This window comes from Macaca nemestrina, chromosome 5 (assembly GCF_043159975.1).
Source record: "Macaca nemestrina isolate mMacNem1 chromosome 5, mMacNem.hap1, whole genome shotgun sequence".
NCBI lineage: Eukaryota > Metazoa > Chordata > Mammalia > Primates > Cercopithecidae > Macaca > Macaca nemestrina.
Genome location: NC_092129.1, coordinates 172,162,168 through 172,185,721, shown reverse-complemented (window position 1 = coordinate 172,185,721; position 23,554 = coordinate 172,162,168). Strand labels below are relative to the sequence as shown.

The following is a 23,554-nucleotide window of genomic DNA, read 5'->3' as shown; positions in this document are numbered from 1 at the left end:
AAGTCTATACATGTAAATATCTCTGTGACACTAATAAATATGTCATAGGTTGGTAAATTTGATTTACATTCTAAATAAAAATTCTGATATAATATTGAATCCTTGCCAATTATTTTCATTGGTGATTAATTTGATGGGTGATTATGTTTTTAGGAATTTAAAGTGTGTGTAATCAGATATCCATTAATTAAAAACTATTTAATTGAGTGCCTATAGTTGAGTATCCACAGTACCTACAAAAAATCTTTATGCTACTTTTTCAAGGCTTTTACACATGAGAGAAAGAAGCAGACAAATAACTAATCTTAAGACAGTGTGACAAGTGCTATAAAAGGAATGTAAATGGTAATATTAGATCAGAGAGTAAGGTTACTTTACCTCCCTTCTGTGGAAAGATCCAGAAGGCCTCCCTAGAAGGTGAAACTTAATCTGATGTTTGATGTTTTTATTTAACCATTAACCAGAATGGGTTGAAAAAGGGTGAAGGTTATTCTTGGAAGCAAAGCAATTTAGCCCAAAGTCATGCAAGAGAAGAACCCAACTTCTCAGAGAGCTGTAAATATACCAGCTTGGTAAGAGTACTGGGTAATATTCAGTGGTGATGGGGAATGAGACTGGAGGTATTTAGAACATAGATTGGAAATAGACCTGTGTGTCATGTTAAGGAATCTGGAGAATCTTTTAAGCCATTGAGAGTAAAATAAAAGGATTATCGCTTTTATGTTTATATATATATATGTTTTAAAAATAGTATAATATTTTTTAAAAGCTTTTATATTATCACTATCTAGAGAGAATTACCAAATATATTCTGGAGTATTTTCTTCCATTATTTACATATTTATACATTTTTATCCTACTTCAATTTGCATATTCTACATTTTTTACTTACTATTATACTGTATCTTCCAGCATCATTGAATACTTTTTGCCAACATGATTTCTAATGCGTGACCAATATTACAACAAATGACTCTACTAATTTTGTTTAACCTTTCCTTTACTGCTAACAATTAGGTTGTTCCAAATGCTTTGCATAAGCATCCATGTATAAAAATCTTTTTAAGCAAAAGTCCATTTTTATGCCTTTAAGACAGAGTTCAGGCTGGGTGCAGTGACTCATGTCTGTAATCCTAGCACTTTGGGAGGCTAAGGTAGGAGGATCACTTGAGCCCAGAAGTTCGAGACCAGCCTGGGCAACATGGCAAACCCAATCTCTACAAAAAAAAAAAAAAAAAAAAAAGGCAAAATTAGCCAGATGTGGTGGAGTTTACCTGTAGTCCCAGCTACTTAGGGGGCTGAGGTGAGAGAATCACCTGAGCCCGGGGAATTTGAGGCTACAGTGAGCCGTGATCGCAGCACTGCACTCCAGCCTAAATGACAGAGTGAGACCCTGTCTAAGGAAGGAAGGAAGGAAGGAAGGAAGGAAGGAAGGAAGGAAGGAAGGAAGGAAGGAAGGAAGGAAGGAAGGAAGGAAGGAAGGAAGGGAATTGCTATGTCAAAATGAGTAAATTCTTTTAAAACTATGTTTTACTAATTTCTAAATGTAATTCCACAAAAATTTTGGTTATTTACACCTTTCTCTCTTGCCTCAGTAGCAGTGTAAATATTCTCTTTCTTTGTAGGCTTATCGGTGAGACAAACTATTTGCTTTTATTAAAAGAGATTGTTAGATTTTTTAATAAAGTAAGTTTTTAATGGACATTCTAAGAAATAATCTTTGTTAAATAAAATTTGATTTTTTAAATAAAAGTATTTTTAAATAAAAGTCCAATGAAAAATTGTTGAGGAATATATACAAATGCAAGGAAGAAGAATTAAATAATTTTAATTATATTTCCTATGTCTAAGGACTGGCAACATATTGGTATTTAGCCCTCCAGTCTTCAAACTCTCTCTCATTAAATACGTTTAACAAAATTGAGACCTTTATTTTGCCTTTTTCATATAATGTAGAGCAAGTGTTGTATGAGATCATTAATTAGTCTTCAAAATATCACTTGTAAGGGCTGCATAACATCTTATATGAATGGACCATTTTAAATAACCATTTCTGTATTATCGGCTAGTTGGTTTGGTTCTAATTTTTCGTCTTCACATTGACATCTTTGTGCATACTTCTCATTAATTCCTTGAGATAAATTGCTAAAATGGAAATGTTGAGTAAAAAGATTTGAACATGTTTTATGACTTTTAATTCATTTTGTCAAATGGCTTTTCAAAAAAATACTCACAAGCGGAATGAGAGGTATTGTTTCACAACATTTAGATCTTATTCATATTTAAAATTTTCCTATTTGACAGGTAACAATTTTTTAATTCTAATTTTATTATATATAATATTAAATAGCATTTTAGGTCTTTCTGAGCAATGTTTATTTGGTCATATTTTGAGGATTTAGTGCCTTTTTTTTTTTTTTTTTTTGCTGTTCAGTCTTTCTGAAAACCACTAAGATTGTTAACCACTTATCTGTAATAGTTATTCACAGTGCTTGTTTACCCTGTATTTCAAACTGCTGAGTTATTGGATTTTACATGTGTCTTAGTTGGCTATCATATATCTTTGAGTAAATTTTTTAGGATGCATTCAGGGGTACTTTCTGAGCCTTTACATATATACAATATCCCTTCTGTTGCTATCACATGTGAATAACACTTTGCAGGATACAGAATTCTTAGACTGCAATCTTTTCCCTCACAAATGTGTGACTATTGTTGTTTGATATACAGAATAATGGAGACAAAGTCTGACGCTAGCCTTTGTATGTGTGATGGTTAATTTTATGTGTCAACTTGACTGGGCCACAGACTACCCATTTATTTGGTCAACTCTTATTCTGGGTGTTTCTGTGAGGGGGATTTTGGATTCAATTAACATTTAAATCACTAAACTGACTTGTTGCAAAATTTACACTTCCTTTTGTGGGTGAGCCTTATCCAATCACTTGATGGCCTGATTGGAACCCCCAAAATTTCCCTGAGTAATGGAGAGAATTCCTCCTGTGTGGTGGCCTCTAAACTGAGACAGTGGTTTTTTCCTGCCTTTGTACTTGAACTAAAGTACGTCTCTTCCTGGGACTCACACCTGCCAGTCTTCAGTTCATACTGGAACTTAAACCATTGGCTCTCCTGATTCTCCAGTCCACTGACTCAATTTCTTATAATAAATCTCTTTACACACATACACACGCACACACGCACACGCACATGCACACACACACATCCTATTGAGAAACCAAAGATAGTATGTTACCATTACCTAGGTTTTTTCTTCTGCTTTCATGCTTATAGAATTTATTTTCTTTATCTGTGAAATTAAAAAAAATGTGTACTATTACCTAGGAATGGATTGCTTATAATCATTGTATTTGGAACTCAGAATGGTTCGAATGGGTGGGAAGTTGCAGGACCTCCTGCGTGAAAGCTATTCTCTCTGTGGAGTGCAGTGAGGGAAGTCATTCACTAGGAGAAAGGAGGTGGTAAATTTTGTGACCTGATGCTGCGCCTTTAGAGTTCACATCCGTGTTCTCTGTTCCTGTTTACAATGCTACTTTTCTAGCTTAGTATTGGTCTTCCACTGCTTTGATTCAGATGTGATCTAGGTCCAGCTCTCTAATCTGAACCCCTCGCCCTTTGTGTTTAGCAGTCATTTTTCGTATACATTCACGTGCTGCATAACAATGCTTTGATCAATGATGGACCACATATATGACTATTGTCTCATAAGATTACAATGGAACTAAGAAATTCCTATCACCCAGTGACATCATAGCCGTTATAATGTCATAACACAACACATGATTTCTATGTTTAGTATGTTTTGATGCACACATACTTAACACCGATTACAACTGCCTATCCTATTCAGTATAGCAACATATTGTGCAACATCTTTGTAGCCCAGGAGAAATAAGCTGTACCATCTAGCCTAGGTGTGTAGTAGACTCTACCATCTAGACTTATATAAGTACACTCTATGATGTTTGCACAATGACAGAATTGCCCAGTGGCATATTTCTTAGAACGTATTCGCTTCCGTTAAGTGACACATGACTGTTTTTATGTCTTTTTTACCCAGACTTGGATTTGAGCACAGAAATTATCTTGTATGCACCTTTCACTTAGTCGGCTATTCGTTATATTTGTTCTCTGATTTAAATTAAAAATAAGTTGTTGTATACATATATGTATATATACATATAATACAGTATTATTCTGGCTTAAAGAAAAGATAGAAATCCTGCCATTTGGAACAACATGGGATGAACATGAAGGACGTTATTACTTTAAGTGAAATAAGCCAGACACAGAAAGAAAAATACTGCACGGTTTCACTTATATATGGAATCTAAAAAAGTCAGATTCATAAAAGCAGAGTGAAATGTTGGTTACCAAGAACTGGGGGTTGGGACAAATGTGGCGATGTTGGTCAAAGTGTGTTAAGGTTTTGTTATGCACAATGAGTAAGTACCGGGAAATGTAATAATGTACAGCCTGGTCACTATAGTTAATAATAATGTATTGTATATCTGAAATTTCCTAAGAGAGTTCATATTTAGTGTTCTCAACACACACACAAAAAAGCGTAACTATGTGAGATGATGAATATGTTCATTAGTTTGATTGTCGTAATCATTTCACAATGTATGTGTACACCAAAACATCATGTTGTACATCTTAAATATATACAAATATTTTTTGTCAAGCATACTTTAATCAAGCTGGAAAAAAATAAATTAAAAAGGCTATCGAATTTTCTCTCACCGCAAAAATACACAGTACATATTTTTAAATCTCCAACTCCTTTGGATCACTATTGATAATAATCAAATTCCTGTCTTAGGTTGGCCAAAGAGACAAAAATTGAACAAAAATAAAAATCTTATTGAAAAATGTACCTATCTTAATGCAAATGTTTTCCAAGTGATTTTGTCAGATATTAAGAGAGAACACAAGTGGCTCAATGCTACTAAAATTCCATAGTTGAAGATTTCTGCGTAATTGCCTACAACTTCATTCAACAATAAATATTTAGTAAGACCTATTATGTGTCAGGCATTGTGGCATAGGAGACTTGTCAGTGATCATATCCACATAGATTTTTGAATTTGTGGCACCAAACCCTGCTACCTGCATAATACACAATAAAAAGCACGTATTGCTCAATGTAATTTAGTATTCTATCATTCACAATAGAATTACCGCTTTACATAGATGACATTATGCTTCATGATTACTAGAGAATTAAGTGGTTACAATCAATATAACTCTTACAGATTCAAAACACACTTTGTAGCTTATCTCTTCTCACGGTTGGGGTGGTTTTTGTAACTCATATCTCTTATGTTCTGCGCAGTGTGATCCATACATTGGTATTTGCACACATCTATACATAGCCACATTCCCCAGAAAATAACCTGGAGTCCTACATAATTTTATAGAGAATTCTGGGAGCTCCTGTTTACCCACAATGCCCTATGTTCCAGGAATGTTGGTTTTTATGGTTCTTCATATTTACTGAGCTTATTTTCTTCTGTCCAATTTCCACCTCACTGCTGAGGCTGTTAGGCAGCACCTAGCTGTTTCCCACCCATTTACTTTTGTTCATGCATCAGTTACCTAACCAGTCAGTTAACAAATATTTCCCACAAGCCATGGACCATAAAACTGGATCTAGAGACACGTACAAGGCTTACTCTTCGCTCACTAGAACATCATTGTTCAGTACCATCCAGGAAGGTTATTCTCTTGTGTCCTGGATGCCATGGCCTGAATGTTGGTGTCCCCCCCCAAATTGCTATGCTGAAACCCAACTCCTAAGGTGATAGCATTAAGAGGTGGGGTCTTTGGGGGGTGATTAGGTCATGAGGGCTCTGCCCTCATTCATGGCAACAATGCCCTTATAAAAGAGGCCTGAGAGAACCTATTTGTCTCTTCCACTATGTGAACACACATAGAGGGCACCGTCTACAAGGACTGGGCACTCGCCCGACACTGAATCTGCCAGCACCTTGATCTTGAACTTCTCAGCCTCCAGAACTGTGAAGACTACATTTCTGTTGTTTATAAATTGCTCAGCCTAAATAAAGTATTTTATTATAGCAGCCCAAACAGACCAAGACACTGGATATCAATGGGCCCGAAGCAATGGATGATCCAATCACTGAAAAATTGCCTCTGACATCTATAGCAATAACTCCATGCTGTAAAGAGAGAGGAGACAGTAAATAATGAATTTTTAATTGCTGGAATCTGAGCCTTAGGAGGCAGAGGAAGAAAAGAGTGTAAAAGAAGACAGCTGGTCTTGGTGCTTGGGGAAAGAAAAGGAGAAAAAAAAATCTGGCATTGAGGAAACACTTATACAAGGTAAAGCAGTCTCTTAATCCTGAGGCTGGAACTCAAAAATAAACAGACAAAACATTGAGCAATACCTCAACACTCTCGTCATTCCTGTTAATAGGCTTATAATAAATCCAGCTGGACCAGCCCAAAGATTATTATTCCAGAAAGAGCAGAGCAGAGCTGCACATGGAAATAAGCCCTCTATCTTCTGATACCTCAGTCTCCACATCACTCTAAAACAACTCATGAGATTAGCCTTTAAGTCCTTCCTGAAAAAGTGGTATGATTTCCATGATAACAAATGGTAAAACAACCCACCTTTATAAAAACAACAACCAAAAACAATTACAACCACCATTTTGTTAGCCTTTCATTAAAAATTTGAATTTAAGAGACTTAAAGCAAGAACAATGCTGAGAGACTACTTGTCCTCAAGTGGAAACTTGTTGGTAACAGACCCTTATTTGATATTTCAGGTAAAATGTAGCTTGAAATCAAGCTGAGGTGAAACATCACGAAAGTAAAAGTTAGAAAGCTTGGAGCTTCATGGTTCCAAAAGCCAACTCAGCCTGCATCACAGTTTGGTCCTTACACTGTGAACTGTGAATTGCATATGGACATATAGAAGCTGGGTCAGAAATAGTTTAAATCACAAGTTCTGGCTACTTATTGGAAATATTGCTAAAGAAGTTACATTCATCTGCTCAAGTAGTCACACCAGAATACTGTAGACTGTGTGGCTTAAGAGAAACTTATTTCTCACTGTTCTGGAGCCTGAAAGTATAAGATTAAGGTTCTGGCTGATTCAGTTTCTGGTGAGGGCTCTCTTCCTGGCTTGCAAATGGCCATCTTCTTACTGAGTTCTCACATGGCAAAGAGAGAGAAATAACTCTTTCTATTCCTCTTCTTATAAGGCTACCAATCCTATCAGACTAGGACCCCACCCTTATAACCACATTTAACCTTCACTACATCCTAAAAGCCCTATCTCCAAATACAGTCACATTGGGGGCTAGGGCTTCAACCTATGAATTTGAGTTTGGGGGACATATATCAAGATCCACTACCCATAGATTATTTTAGCCCTGCATGTTTAATCATATTTGTAGGTAGCACTGTTGTAAAATACAGAAAAATTATGATAATGAGTTACATTTTACTTGAAATATCTTAGAATCTTAGCAAGTCCTTTTTAATATAAATTGTGGAGGGGTCAGTCACTTAGGTCTGTTTCTGAGAGAAACTTTCTAAGAAATGCTCTATGTAAGATTCTTTGGTAACAAAGTAAAATGTTACCTGACTTCTCATTCCAGTATCTTGATTTTTTCCTAGGGCAAAATCTTTTTCCCTTAAAGACTGGAAATATTATCCATGTTGTCTTCCTGAATATTTTCAATGACCTGTGCCCTGCCAGCTCTAGCTTTTCAAGGGTCTACACTCATCCTCAACAGGTAGACTGGTTTTTACAAATGTTTTTTACCATAACTTCATTTCCTGTTTCAAATGTGAAATAGATAAAAAATGAGAAGAGTAGTGACATAGTAAAATTGATAGGACCAATTTCAGAATGTCATTTAGACACTCTAGGAACTATTCTTTTCTCACCATGAGGCCACTTGGTATTAATGTGAGTCATGGGAACAATTTAAGCATTCAAAATCCTCGTAAATTTAAAGAGAAACTTTCTCATCTTAACACATTTGAAAACAGAAAACACACAAAATATAATCGATTTGGAGTATAATTTTTTGTTCAATTATTATTGCAAACATACAAGTATAAATCAGTTCTTCACAACCCTCCACAATTCCCCTTGGTGCATTCCTCAAAATAACAGCATCTGGGGTTTTTGTTTTGTTTTGTTTTTGCTTTTGTTTTTGTCTCAAGCTCACTTGTTTGGTTATAAACATTTTTACTTTTTTGGACTGAAAGAAAGAAAACATCCTCTGAGAACTATTTTTGTCCTTGACAAATAAGAAAAGGGATTCAGTAAAATACCAACCATAAAAAATCAGTATATTTTCTAAAGAGGATTTATTATAATGTCTTCTGCAATATGAAGACCCCTTTTAAAGAGATTACTACTTGTTCCATGGTAAGAATTTTTATTTTGTAATTAAGCAGTAAACCCTTCAATGTTTTGTGAGGTGGCAATTTTATAGATCTCCTTTTCAATCAAACAACTCGGAAATAATTTCCAGTTCTTTAAAACACACAAAGCAAGATCATATTTTCCACATCTCTAATTTTGATGTTTATAAATATCTTGAATCAGGATAAAAATTCATGACTAACTCATATCCCCAGAGTGTAGTCTTGGTTACAATAATACCATATACTCATCTCCACTTAAATATTTCATTACAGATGACATGAAGTTAAAAATATATCAAATGCAAAATGACGGAGAAAAAATTCGGAAGGGTAACTATGCAAGTCTGAAACTGGGGAGAAGTAGTTGATTTGAAGAAGATGAGGATTATCAGTGAGACTACTGTAGACGCATGAGGTCTTTTTAACTTTCCTTGGAAATAGCTAGGCTCTTCTACCAGCTTTGCAGAGCTCCCAAAACTCAAGGCAGTGATCCAGTTTACCATTTCCTAGGTCTTGTTCTAGCCAAGACAAAAGAAAAAAAAAATGTGTCTAGAATTTGAGTTAAGATTTAGGAATTTGGCTGGGCGTGGGGGCTCACACCTGTAATCCCAGCACTTTGGGAGGCCAAGGTGGGTGTATCACCTGAGGTCTGAAGTTCAAGACCAGCTTGGCCAACATGGCAGAAACCCCATCTCTACTAAAAAATACAAAAACTAGCCAGGTGCAGTGTCTGGTGCCTGTAATCCCAGCTACTCAGGAGGCTGAGGCCAGAAGAATTGCTTGAACACAGGAGGTAGAAGTTGCAGTGAGCCAAGCTCATGCCACTGCACTCCATCCTGGGTGACAGTGAGATTCTATTTCCAAAAAAAAAAAAAAAAAAGATTTAGGAATAACAAATTATAAATACAGTAAAATAGAATTGCTGAAATTCTGTAGGTACATAAACTCAACAGGGTGTCACCAATTATGAGTTGAATTCCAAGTTGATTATTTGGAAACATTTTCCCACAGCAATAACAATATATGTGGAATTTAAGTTTCAACCCACAAGATATATACGTTGTGTTATTAACAGTTAGTAGAGCCTGATCATCACATGTGCCATTGTTTTACGGGGAAACAAGTTTCACGTTTTCAATTCCCAGATGCTTCATGAGCACCTCTTTCCATAGCCCACTTTTTAGTGAGCATACACTCTTCCTCTCCTCCAGCCTCAAAGAAAATCCGAATCCTAATGCATCATTAAAACAGGATCCCAAATCTCCATAGCAGAGGAGAGATGAGACACTGAAGGGATTTAAAGTTGAAACCCATGTTGAAGGGTTTTCAACATGACATGTAACTGTCCATTTTAAGGTTGGAAAAATGGACAGTTGGAGGTTGTCCAAAAAGAGGTTGGAAAAAAGAGTATTCCAGGAGGCATACTCTTCATCTCACCTTTACAATTTTCAATTGCTGTGACTGAAATAGAGTCATGAAAGAGAAGATGCTGATAATAGTTATAAGAGAAAGAAGAAATAAAATCCCTGCTTTACATCTACTTCATGTAACCAGATCTGAAAACCTCAGTGACCTCTGTGGATTAAACTGTATTTATAATTGTGGAAATTAGACATGATAATGGAACACTGGTTCTTCCATTTTCCAGAGGCTGTTTTAACACCACGTGAGTAGGGTGTCTAATTTTTCTGACCTTTAGCTATTTTATTCATACAAGCCATGCTGACCAAATGCCTTACTGTGTTAACTAGAATGGCTTCAGTTAAATAGCAACGGTAGAGGAAAAAAATAAATTAATGCCTCTTCTCAGCAGTGACCTGACATTACACTTCCTGTCTTTTCTAAACTCTCCTGTAAAATATATACAATATTAAAATTTAAAATCCTGACATTTATAATTCTTCTGGTAATTTATTTCTTCCCTCTGGTGGCTTAATCACTGCAGGCCTGGATTTTCTCATTTGTAAAATAAAGGAATTATATCAAATAATACCCGAGGGTTTTTTTAAATAAAAAAGTCCATAATACTACTTAAGTTTATGCTGGGATTGAACAAATATGTAAATATAATGTGGACAATGATGGGTTTTTCACTTTTGGAGAAAAGAAGTTACAAATAACGAAAGTGGGGAGAATAGAATGAACTGTGTGGTATGGTATTAAAACTAAAGGTATTAGTATGAATTCATGCTCCACGTACATATGCATATATACACATATATTTGCATATGTATATATGCATATGTACATATGTATATATATACAGATAAGCAAAGATATATAGATATGTGCCTATGCACAGATTAATATAGAAACATATATTTCCTAGCTCTGTCTGCTGAAAAAAACCTAGAAACAATGACAACCCAGTAGCAATTAGCATACCTAGAGCCAAGATATTGGTTCTAAATATGATTCCCTGATAAAAAGAATAAAGACTTCTTGGAGAAATTATTGATTTCAGTGCTCTGGCAGGGAAGATATAAGATGAGCCCAGAACATCTTGTGGTGCCAAAAAATAAAGACACATTTGAAAAATGATAGAACCATGTCAAAAGAACAGAGGAGCCAATTTGTAAGAATTCCCAATGGCCAAAGCTGGAACAATTTGAGTGACAAAATAAACAATGATAACATCAGATTATAACCCATCAAATAAAGTAAATATCTAAAATCTATACTTATATCAATCAATCAATAGGGAAGAAAAAAATACTCTTCCTTACAATGGAACTTCATTTCACAAACATAAAAGAAATGAGGGACACACAAAATGACCATTAGGCAAACACAAGAACAACCCCAGAATGATAAAATTATTGGGCGAGACCATGAAAAGAAACTGAGATGCATATTTGCGTAGCATTAAAATATCTCCCCACAAGATATTTATTAATTAAAAAGAGAACATCCTAATTTTACTCTGAAGAAACACAGCAAAAACCACCTTTATACAGTATTGAAAGTTAACATCATCAGTTATAAGACGGCAGCATCATGTATGTCTTGGTATGTTACACTGAGGACGCAATATCACTCCTGCATTCATACCAGAAATGCATCATCTCAATCTAATGCTGAGAAAATAACAAACAACTGTAAAATAAGGGACAGTTTACAAAATGACCCACCAGCACTCTTCAAAAATATCAAGGCCGCGATGAAACAAGGAGAACTTGTCACAGATTAAAGGAGATTAGGAGATATGACAATTAAATATCATACAGTCCAAGATCCAAACAGACATTAGTGAAACAGACTGGTGAAGTGTGAAGGTTTGTGAAGCAATTAGTTGTGTCACATCAGTGTTGATCTCCTCCTTTCCGTAATTGTGTTGTGGTTATATAGGATGTTTACATAAGTGGAAGGTAGGTGAAGATAGGCAGGAACTTTCTGGAATATTTTTGCAACTGTTTTCTAAGCCTAAAATTATTTCAATTTTAAAAGCTGCAAAAAAGACTGAGTTGTAATAATTTGCAGATTTTAATCGATAATAACATTTATTTCACAAGTAATGATTGAATGACTTCTCTCTGCTAGGCACCATGCTAAGAGACATCTAACGACGCACAAGACACACACACACACACACACACACACACACACTTCCAGTTATTTTAAGCAATTCTTAAGCACTAATATTAAGACAAGCATTCTTATTTTTCCAGAAATGAGAATCAAACATCTCTAATTATAATGGTGGTCTTATGACAACAAGAGTAATTAAGATAAAACAGATGTCAAATTATCTATAAATTTGATGTAATTCCAACTTTAAAATCTTCACCAAATTATATAGGGCTTCATAAATGGATTCTGAAGTTCATATGGAAGATAAAATATGTAAGAATAGCTAAAGGAATTTTAATAACTGGCCCTAGCAAATACCAGAGCATACTTGAAATCTACAGCTATTAAAATGGTAACATAGGAGCACAAGCAGGTATCAATGGAACATGATGAAGGGCCAGAAACAGACTTATCTCTCTCTGGGAATTTAGTAGAGGATATTGAGGATAATTTCATGTAGTGAAGAAATGGTTTGCTATTCAATAAATGGTATTGGCATAATCTGAATCCTTTGGGAAAAAATTAAGCTCATTTATTTATTCAACAGATATTTAAATGCCCACATGTTTTGGAAACAGGAATCTGATCTCCAACCAACTCCACGTACAAAAATAAATATCCAATGTAATAAAGAGCTAAGTCGTTTCTTAATCTATAAAAAGTATTAAGATAAAACACGGAAGGACTTTCTTTGATAATTTCAACTTTTATTTCAGATTCTGGGGGTTCATGTGCAGATTTCTTACCTGGGTGTATTGTGTGATGCTGAGGTTTGGAGTTCAACTGATTTCATCACCCAGGTAATGAGCATAGTATCCAACAGCTAGTTTTTCACCTTTCCCCCCACCCTCCCTCCTCTATTAGTCCTCAGTGTCTCTTGTTGCCATCATTATGTCCCCAAGTACCCAATGTTTAGCTCCCACTTATAAGTGAGAGCATGCAGTATTTTGTTTTCTTTTCCTGATTTAGCTTGCTTAGGATAATGGCCTCCAGCTGCATCCATGTTGCTGCAAAGGACATTATTTCATACATTTTTCATGGCTGCATAGTATTCCATGATGTCTATTACCACATTTTCTTTATTCAGTCCACCACTGATGGGTACCTACATTGATTCCACGTCTTTGCTATTATGAACAGTGCTGTAATGAACATATGAGTGCATATGTCTTTTTGGTAGAACAAGTTATTTTATTTTGGATGTATACTAAGTCATGGGAATGCTGGATAGAATGAAAGTTCTGTTTCAAGTTCTTTGAGAAATCTCCAAACTGCTTTTCATGGTGGCTGAATTAATTTACATTCTCACCACCAGTGAATAAATGTCCCCTTTTCTCCGCAGCCTTTCCAGCATTGTTGTTTTCTGACTTTTTAATAATAGCTAGAGGATGGTTTTTTATCATCTTAAGTTGGGAAAGAGTTTTCTACCTAGCATTAAAAAACCTGCAAGGTCTAAGGAGAAAAACTGAAAAAATGTAATTTCATAAAATTTTTAAATGTTTACATGATAAAATATACAAATTAGAAGATGTGGAACAGACTGACAGCATTTTAATGTATATAAAGATCAATTAGAATATAAAATAAATAAAAAGTTTCTATAAATAAAAAGACAACTCAACAGAAAAATGGGGAAAAAATACAAATTGGCAATTTACTAAACAAAAAGGCAATGGTAAATGTATATAATCAAATATATATATCCTTAATAAAGAAATAAATACAAATTAAAACAACACAGATGCTTTCACTAAATTGGCAAAAATGTTTCGATTATTCATATTCAGGGTTGACAGTTGTATGAACATGAAATCAAAAACTCACACAGATTGTTGGTGTAGATAAGATGCACATAACTTTTGACCAAAGAACTTAATTTCTATGAATCTATCAAAAATGCTCAGATGTGTACAAAAGAAGCATGTATGGGAAAGATCATTTGAGCTGTTTGTAACAGCAAGATACTGGAAACAGCATTAATATTCTTTAAAAGGAGAATGGCTAATAAAAAGCTATAGAACATCCAGGCATTGACATACTTTTCAGTTATTAAAAAAAGAAAGAGATAGTATTACATGTATAGCTATGGAAAGATCTTCAATATATTTTGCTGTGTGTGTAACAAACAAGTTGCATATCAGTTGATAGAGTATGATTACATGCATATATTTGCACGCATACATATATAGAGACAAAGGAGAATTTACATATTTTAATTTAGATTTGTTTCATATAATTCTTGGTTTGAATTTTTACATTGGGAATATATTCATTTATGATACATGGAACTAAAAATGTAAAGTAAAAAATAAGCTTCTATATGATTTAGAGCAGCTTTATGTAAATATAGCTGTTCGGTTCAACTTTTAAGGTCAACCTTAAAAGGGGAAAAAATGGGCTAAAAGTAGAATATGCAACCAAAAATACGTATTCCTTGATTTAATCTAGGATTAAACTAATCTTAGATTTAATCTAAGATTAAATTAAGGAATAGGTTCTTCTGGTAAAGCTTGAAAATGTGAATGAACACAGTTCCTTGAGCTATAGGTCAGGTAAATTGATGGAAGGAATATCTATATAATTTTATGTTGGAAGGCAAAGAAGGGAGGAAGAGGCCAGTGGTCCACACAGCTCCCTTTAATAGCTTAACTGTTCATATGGTGGTGTGGATTCAGGCAACCACACTCCTAGAGTTCACTAAATTGCAATGGTAAAAGCAAAACAAATTTAATTATGTGAATGCATTTCTTGTACACATGGAAGTAAATATTAGACTAAATTAAGAAGCAAGAGATCAGTTCTACAAAGCCAGGTGTAAATAAACTATTAAGTAACGTGAAAATCACAGAGTAAGTCTACAAAACTAACAAAAACTAGAGGAAATACTTGAGAAGTAGCGGATGATGATGAAGCTATGATCACACCATTTAAAAGCAAGTCTTTGAATTCCGTAAGAAAACCCATGTGAGAAGTCTAGAAACAGAATTCTCCAGCCATCCACCCATTGCTCAAACCAGAAACTGGGGATCATATTTTCTATTTCCCTTCCCTCTCCCTCACATCTCCATTAATTCAACTTCCAAAACATCTCTCAAATCCTTCTACGGAGTTCTACCTTCAATACCTGCTCCTACCACCAACACGTCTCACCAGGACAACCACCATGACCTCACAACTTTCTCTCAGCCTTCACTTCTTTCCCTCCAGCCCATCCATATAACAACCACAGCGATCTTTTAAAAATTTAAATAGCCTTGTCCATTTCTATTTAAGGGAATTGTGCCGCGCTGACCCTCAAGACAGCAGTTCTCGCCCAGACACATTCATTCTCCACCTTCTTCGTAAGTTGCTCTCCTTACTTACCAAGCCAGGGCTGCTTCCTTTCTCTCTCCGCTTCCCTCCTCAGAGACTTCATGCCCACTTTCCCCAAATTTGTTCTGCATTGATTCCTTCTCATCATTCATGCCTCAATTTAAATATTTACCAATGACTGCTTCCCTGATCACGCAATCTAAAAAGTAGCCCCACTTCCATCATTTTGATCTCTGATCTTTTCCTTTATAGCACTTACAGACATGTATAATTATATATTCACTTGAGTGTATGCTTGTTTAATGTAGACCCCTTCCCCAACCCCCACTTTCCCATATAGACTGAAGGGAGGCAGGAACTGTGTCTGTCTTGTCTACTATTATATTCCCAGTGCTGAGCCTTGTACCTGGCATGTAGTAGGTGTTCAGTGAATGAAAAAGTAAACAAGCCAGAATAATCGGACCCAGAACTATGCTGAAGTGATATAAATGCCTAGCAAGAAGAAGGTTAGTAGGAATAACTATTATTTGTGTGATTTCAAGATACAAATGATGATATAGGGATAGATACAGGGCCCTCTCGCTGCACAAACAGTGTGGTAGGAACACAATGTGGCCACCGTGTCTGTGCTGCTCTGATTGGATCTAATGATAATTTTGTAAATGCACCCATGGTGATTAGCAACTGGCTCATACTAAATAAACTCATGACAGATTTATGTGTGCACTGCAATGCCAACTTATTCATTCATAATACAAAATAGAACTATCAAGTCAACATGCAGCTCAATCACCCCCTATAGGAGAGAGACAGGTAGCTAAATTACATCCAAATGATTAACTGCTCGGAAAAAATTCCCGGTCACAAATCACCTGTGCAGCTGAGATACCATCACCTTAGTCTAAGCTACCGTTGTCTTATGTCTGCACTCTTGCAACAACCTCATGACTGTTCTCTGCCGTCTCTGCCTCTCAAATTCATAAGGCACCCAGCAGCAAAAGTGTTCCTTTTAAAACACAAATCCAGTTAGGTCCCTCCTCTATTCAAAACCCTTCAGTAGCTCTCCATTATATGAGAAGGAACTCCAGCCCTGACTTGTAACCGGTTTGTAAGGTTTGGTATGATCGGGCCCCTGCCTTCTCTCCAGCCTCATCAAGTGCCCCTCTCCCCAGACCTTCAGACTCCCCGACACAGAGGTGTGCGTTCAGATTTGAGAATCTGACTATACGAATGGACAATGGCCAGACCATAAATAAAAATAGAACTCTGGGCCAGGCACGGTGGCTCACGCCTGTAATCTCAGCACTTTGGGAGGCCAAGGCGGGTGGATCACAAGGTCAGGAGATTGAGACTATCCTGGCAAACACGGTAAAACCCTGTCTCTACTAAAAATACAAAAAAATTAGCCAGGCATGGTGGCGGGCGCCTGTAGTCCCAGCTACTTGGAGGCTGAGGCAGGAGAATGGCATGAACCCGGGAGGCAGAGCTTGCAGTGAACAGAGATCGTGCCACTGCACTCCAGCCTGGGTGACAGAGCGAGACTCCGTCTCAAAAAAAACAAAAAACAAAAAACAAAAAACAGAACTCTAACCCACAGCCTGCAGCAACCAGGCCAGGAAGCCAGCCCACTATCCAGAGGAACCAGCCCAGGAAGCCAGCCCATTGTCCGGAGGAAGCAGCCCAGGAAGCCAGCCCATTGTCCGGAGGAAGCAGCCCAGGAAGCCAGTTCATTATCCGGAGGAACCAGCCCAGGAAGCCAGCCTGCTCTCTAGAAGCTAGACTTGTAGGAAGCCAAACCACTGTCTCTAGAAACTGATCCAGGAAGCCAAAAAAGAACCCCTCAATAACAGGACCAAAGTGGCCAGGACTTGACTGATGAGTAACTGACAGCTTCCCTAATTGTTGTCCCTACTTCCAACAGAGGAACAACCAGAGAAAGCCAGGTGTGCACCTGTAACCCATCCCATAGATGCCCCACTTCCAGTGAGCTGCCTCCAGCTTCCCACGCCAACAGCTTCCGATCAGCACACTTTCAGAGCCTTCCCTTTTCTCCACTATGAAAGCTTCCCCACTCCTCTGCCTGCCTTTGAGCCTCTGCCAAAACTCAAGTGATGGTAGCCGACTCCCTGCTATCACAAGCTTGGAATAAATAGCCTTTGTTTTTCTCATTTGCTTGGTCTTCATTTATGTCCACAAGATCCTTCACAGTGAGAAGCTGCTTCTTCCCTTGGAGCCTTTCTAACCCTGCACCCTCTGCCTGGAATGCTTCCTCCACCCTGCACGTGGTCAAACCTCTCCCTGTTTTCCAGATTTCAACTTGTGAATTGAAGACACCTTCTCTAACCACACTGTAACCACTCCCTTCTCGCCCTTTTTTTTTGGTTCCCTTACAGTGCTTGCCACAACTTGCAATCATTTCGTTTGTTTTTTTGGTTTGCCTCTTTTCTACCTGTCACCCCCACTAGAATGAAAGCTTCATAAGGGTAGGGCTTCGCTTCTGTTTACTCTGATCCTGAGGACCTAGAATAGAACCTTACAAGCAGCAGGTGCCGCAGAAATATGTTGAAAGATGGGCAGGGTGAATAAATGATTGTATGCCTAAGGTAAATGCAGCCTCAGTGGAAAAAATAACTGGGCCAGCAACCCATTGAAAGAACCGGATTTTGAATGAGTGCACGGTGCTGCAGATTTGCTGATCTCTTTTGTGGACCAGGCGTAGAGTTGGGAGTTGGCTCCCTCTTGATCCCTTGTGATATACAACGCTCCACATCAGAGCAGTGGATGACAAAGAGACATGGCCCCAGAATGCAGGGTTGAGTCTCAAAGTCTCACAAAGTCTCTGAACTCTGAGCATTTAGGTTACACAATTTCTCTAGCTGCCAAATATTAGCCCTCCAGGCCTTCCCAGGATCCAGGCCTCAATGTCAGCTTCATCTATCCAAGCTGCTAAGAGAAGAGGTGAAATTTCATGGCTTAATAAGCCACAGGCCTTGTCCTTGAAGGACTTATCAAATCTAATCATTGGCCACAATTTCTTTGCAGCCAAGTGCATCAGTCAGGGCTCACCAGAGAAACAGAACCAACAATATACCTTAAGAGATTTAATTTCAGGAATTGCCTCACACAATTGGGAGGGCTGGCAGGTTCAAAATATGCAGGGCAGGCCCAGATGTTGGAAACTCAGACAGAATTTCTATATTAGAGTCTTAGGCAGAATTCCTTCCTCTCTAGGAAGCCTCATTTTTCCTCTTCAGGCCTTCAACCAATTAGGTAAGGCCCACCCACGTTACTGAGAGCAATCTCCCTTACACAGAGTCACCTGATTGTAGATAGTAACCACATCTACAAAATAATTTTCATAGGCCGGGTGCAGTGGTTCATGCCTGTAATCCCAGCTCTTCAGGAGGCAGAGGAGGGCAGATCACCTGAGGTCAGTCGTTCGAGACCAGCCTGGCCAACATGGTGAAACCCTATCTCCACTAAAAGTACAAGAAAAAAAAAATTAGCCGGGTGTGGTGGAGCACACCTGTAATCCCAGCTACTCGGGAGGGTGAGGCAGGAGAATCGCTTGAACCCAGGAGGTGAAGGTTGCAGTGAGCCGAGATTGCGCCATTGCACTCCAGCCTGGGCAACAAGAGTGAAACTCCATCTCAAAATAATAATAATTTTTGTAGAAGGATCTAGATTAGTGTTTGCCCCAAAAGCTAGGCACTACAGCCTAGCCAAGTAGACACACAAAATTGATCATCATGTCAAGGTTTCAATGTTAAATCCCTCATTTTTTTTAAGTGAGTAAGATTATGACATTCTTTATTTAACACCCTCTGGGGCTGGCCATCATTCTGTTTAAATTTCCAGTCCCCTATCATGCCTGGAAATGGCGCAGCCTGATGTGACTCAGAAGGCACCTCTCTGGCCTGATCTCCTGCTGCCCTACTTGTCACTATTCTACAGGGAGCACCTCAGCTGTCCCAGTCACCATCCTGCCTCAAAGCCTTGCAAGTTTCCTCCCTTTGCCTGGATATCTTCTCTCTATCCCTATGGCTAACTCCTTCTAGAATTCAAGCCTCAGCTTAAATATTTCCTGCCTTAAATGAGGGTTAGCTACTATGCTGCATAAACTGACTCTCTTAACTCTTGATCACATCACCTACTGTCTCCTTTATCACCGCGTCACTATTTATAACTGCTGTTTGTATAACTTGCCTAAAATTTATTCAGTGATTCTCGACCCGGGGCAAGTTTGGCCTCAGGTGACATTTGGCAGTGTCTGGAGACTTTAAAAAAAACATACTATATTTATTCATTTATTTATTAAACATGAACTTTATTTTCTAGAGCAGTTTTAAGTTTTTAGCAAAATTGAGCAGCGGGCACACAGAGTTCCTATAGACCCTCTGCCCCGACACATGCTCAGTGTCCACCATTTTCAGCATCCGCCACCTGAGTGGTACATTTTTTACAGTCAATGAGCCTGTGATGACACACCATTATCACCCGGAGTCAACAGTTTTCATCAAGGTTCCCTCCTGGTTTTGTACATTCTGTGTTTTTTGACAAGTTTAATGACATGTATCTAGCATTGTAGTATCATATGGAATAGTTTCATCACCCTAAGAAGAATCCTATGTGGTCCACCTATTCATCCTTTTCTCCCCCACCAACCTCTGGTAACCACAGAAATTTTTACTGTCTCCATAGTTTTACTTTTTCAGAATGCCATGGAGTTGGAATCATACAGTATGCAGCCATTTCCAATTGGTTTCTGTGATGGTTAATTTTAGCTATCAACTCAACTGGATTAAGGGATACTCAGATAGCTGATAAAGCATTATTTCTGGGTGTGTCCGTGAAGATGTTTCCAGAAGAGGTTGGCATTTGAATCAGTAGACTAAGGAAGATCTGCCCTCACCAATGAGGGCAGTGCTTAGATAGGACAAGCAGGCAGAGGAAAGGTGAATTCTCTCTCTGTCTCTCTCTATCTCTCCTGGAGCTGGGGCACCCTCCTCCTCCTGCCCTTGGACATCAGAACTCCAGGTTCTATAAGCTTTAGACTTAGGGACTTGTACCAGCAACCCTTCAGTTTCTCAGGCCTTTGGCATCTAACAGAGTTATGCATCAAATTCCTTGGTTCTGAGGCCTTTGGACCTGGACTGAGCCATGCTATCAGCTTCCCTAGTTCTCCAACTTATAAATGGCCTATTGTGGGATTTCTCAGTCACCATAATTATGCAAGGCAATTTTCATAGTAAATCCCCTATTATCTATCTAGCTGTCTGTCTGTCTGTCTATCTGTCTATCCCATTCATATAATCCATTATCTATTCATCCATCTATCCATCCCATCCATCGAATCTGCCTCTCTATCTCTCTCTCTAATCCATCTAATCTATTTATCTATCTATATATCTAATCAATCTAATCTATCCATCTAATCTATCTATTCCATTCATCAAATCTATTACCTATCTATCTATCCCATCCATCAAATCTATTATCAGTCTATCACCTGTTTGTTGTCTCTCTGGAGAACCCTAATACAGTTTCTTTCACTTAGTAATATGCATTTAAGTTTCTTTCATGTCTTTTAGTGACTTGATGGCTTATTTCTTTTTAGCTGTGAAAAATACTCCATTGTCTGGTTGTTCCACAGTTCATTTATCCTGAACCAAAGACCATCTAAGTTGCTTCCAAGTTTAACAATTATGAATAAAGCTGCTAGAAGCATCCTATGTAGGTTTTTGTGTTGACATGTTTTCAACTGACTTGGGTAAATATCAAGGAGTGTGATATAGTTTGGATGTTAGTCTCTCTGAATCTCATGTTGAAATGTGATCTTGAGATCAGACCTAGTGGGAGGTGTTTGGGTCATGGGGGTGGATCCCTCATGAATGGCTTGGTGCCCTCCCCAGGGTAATGAGTGTGGAGTCCTGAACAGCAGGTGAGGAATGTGTAAGAATGTGGAGTGATTCGCAGAGTCAAATGAAGCCTGAGAGCCAACCAATGTATTTCACAATGTAGAGGTCACTGATGACCTCAGTAAGAGGGGGACTGGGAATGAAATCCTATTCGGATGGTATCTTTGTCTGTTTTGTGTTGTTACAACAGAATGCCACAGATCGGCAGATTTATAAAGAAAAGAATGTATTTCTCACAGTTCTGGAGGCTGGAAAGTTCAATATCAATGTACTGGCATTTGGTGAGGGCCTTCTTGCCGCATCATCCTATGGTGGAAGACAAGAGGGTGAGAGCAGGCAAGAGAGAGATTGAACTTGCAGCCCCAAGCCCTTTTTATGATTGGCATTAATCCATTCATAAGAATGGAGTCCTCACGACTTACACTCTTCCCTTTAAGCCTCACCTCTCAATACAGTTGCATTGAGATTGAGTTTCCTGCACATGCTTGTTTAGAGACACATTTAAATGACAACAGATGGGCTAAAGAGGGAACTAGGGGGAGGAATGAAAGACAGAGAGTAACAATAACTCAAAGAGTTTTGCTGCCAACGGGAGCAAACAAATGGGGCGAGTGGTGTGAAGGGAGGTCAAGAGAAGGCTTTTGTTAGGCAACAGAAATAATGCAAAATAACCCAGAAGAAGGGGGAAATGATGGAGGAGAGAGAAGGGAGAGAACTGCAGGAGTAGATCAGAGCAGATGGGATTTAGTGTAGGAGAAGAAAGGAGCTTGGCTAGCTCAGCCATGGTAAAGGGCAGTCACAATATGAGGCAATGTGCTGTCTATGAATTCTACATGCTCACATGACAGACTGCAAAAGAGCTGACTGCTTGCATGGGACCAGAACAGTCAGAAGCAAATATTACTGTGGGCCTTGTCCCTTGATGACATCAAATGCTCCTTTGTCAATATGGTCAGTGATCCGTTCTGTAGGTGCCCTTTTCTTTCACAAGGAGGCAGAGGCCACATCTCTTTCTACCTCGACTCCCTCAGACAGACAGTGGCATTTGAAGCAATCACGTTGTCCCTGTCTGTGTTTGGCTTCTAGCTGCTCTATTCCATTTCTATGCTTCCAAGCTCCTGCCCTTTGCCTTCATCTCATATTTTGGTCCCTTTTCTAGCCTCTTAGATTCTGGATCTAGTACTTGGATTCTGATTTCTGACTGGATTTCAGTATTCACTACTAACTTGGTTAGGACTTTCCCCCAGAGCTCCTGGCTGTCTTGAGCTGCATGCCCTGCTCTATTTCCAGCTCTTTGAGGCCCAGTCCCTGACCCTGGCTTGCCTGGCTAATGCCCTACTCTGGATTTTCTATCAGCCATCAAAAGGAAATTGATATGTCCAGAGACAGCTCAAGTTTTTTTTTTTTTTTTTTTTTTTGAGACGGAGTCTCGCTCTGTCACCCAGGCTGGAGTGCAGTGGCCAGATCTCAGCTCACTGCAAGCTCCGCCTCCCGGGTTTATGCCATTCTCCTGCCTCAGCCTCCCAAGTAGCTGGGGCTACAGGCGCCCACCACCTTGCCCGGCTAGTTTTTTGTATTTTTTTAGTAGAGACGGGGTTTCACCGTGTTAGCCAGGATGGTCTCGATCTCCTGACCTCGTGATCCGCCCGTCTCGGCCTCCCATAGTGCTGGAATTACAGGCTTGAGCCACCGCGCCTGGCCCTGACAGCTCAAGTTTTGTGGTGAGACACAAATTCAAAATAGCAAACTGAATTACCATTGACACATATTTATATATGAATTTTTGCATAACGTAGCCCAGATTCATATGTCAATAATAGCTGGAAGTATCCTGTTGATGAAACAAATCATATGAGATGCTTTAATAGGTAGAAGTCTAAGATAGTCCCCCAAATTTCCTTTCCCTCCATCCTCCATATATACCTCGTATGTAATCCCTGGGGCTGTGAATGTGATGGAATTTACTTCTGTGATAAGGTTGGGATATATGATGCAGTTGTCTTTAAGAAGGGAAATTGTCCAAGTGGCACTGACCTAGTTACATAAGTCCTTTAGAAAAGAATGTTCTCCAGTGTCCTCTCAGAAGAAGCCAGAGATTCAAAACACAGGAAGGATTCCATGGATACATTGCTGGTTTAGAGATGGAGGGGGTCACATCTCAGGACAGCCTGTGTGTGACCACCAGCTGACAACAGCAAGGAAATGAGAACCTCAGTCCAACAACTACAAGGAACTGAATTCTGTCAACAACAAGAACAAGCTTGGAAGGGGATTTTCACCCAAAACCTACAGATGAGAAGACAATGTGCCTGACATCT

General features: G+C 38.4%; 1 long non-coding RNA gene across 6 annotated transcripts in view; it reads left to right on the top strand.

Moving 5' to 3' along the window:
• The first annotated feature begins 484 nt into the window (after positions 1 to 484).
• LOC105482432 (uncharacterized) overlaps positions 485 to 23,554 on the top strand; it is a 60,901-nt gene continuing 37,831 nt past the window's right edge. For 4 of the 6 annotated variants that reach the window (XR_011624029.1, XR_987595.2, XR_011624027.1 and 1 more), the window contains exons 1-3: positions 485 to 572; positions 12,723 to 12,806; positions 15,280 to 15,347. This is a non-coding gene — a long non-coding RNA (uncharacterized lncRNA). The remainder of the gene's footprint in view (positions 573 to 12,722; positions 12,807 to 15,279; positions 15,348 to 23,554) is intronic. The other 2 variants (XR_011624028.1, XR_987594.2) reach the window with 2 other exon arrangements.